The sequence below is a fragment of the Egretta garzetta genome, unplaced genomic scaffold (assembly GCF_000687185.1).
Source record: "Egretta garzetta isolate BGI_Z169 unplaced genomic scaffold, ASM68718v1 scaffold45, whole genome shotgun sequence".
In the NCBI taxonomy this organism is placed as follows: domain Eukaryota; kingdom Metazoa; phylum Chordata; class Aves; order Pelecaniformes; family Ardeidae; genus Egretta; species Egretta garzetta.
This window is the reverse complement of record NW_009260028.1, coordinates 7,100,323-7,100,767: the sequence shown is the minus strand read 5'-3', so window position 1 is coordinate 7,100,767 and position 445 is coordinate 7,100,323.

Below are 445 nucleotides of genomic sequence, written 5' to 3'. Positions count from 1 at the left end.
CCAGGGAGCAGCACGTCCCCCCCCGCCCCGGTCCCGGCAGGTAATCTGAAAGGCCAGACCTCAACCCAGGAAAAACCTGGGGCTGGGGGGTAGGGAAGGGAGCATTTGGCTGTCACTTACAGGCACCGTAAGCGTGTTACGCGCTCTAAGCACAGCCCCGGGGCCATCTGCCAGCCCAGCTCCTCGCTCGGGGGCTGGAGCTTGAGCACCTCTCGTCGCTCTACCTGTCGCTGCGGGCGCGAGCGGTGCGGTGGTCGGACGCCGCTCTGCCAAGCCCTGCACGAACTCATCTCGGAGCTCAGACTAGCACGTACCTTAGGTACGTGAGTCATAGAATCACAGAATTGTTTAGGTTGGAAAAGCCCTTTAAGATCATCAAGTCCAACCATTAACCTAACCCTGCCATCCCACCACTAAACCATGGCCCTAAGCACCTCATCTGCCC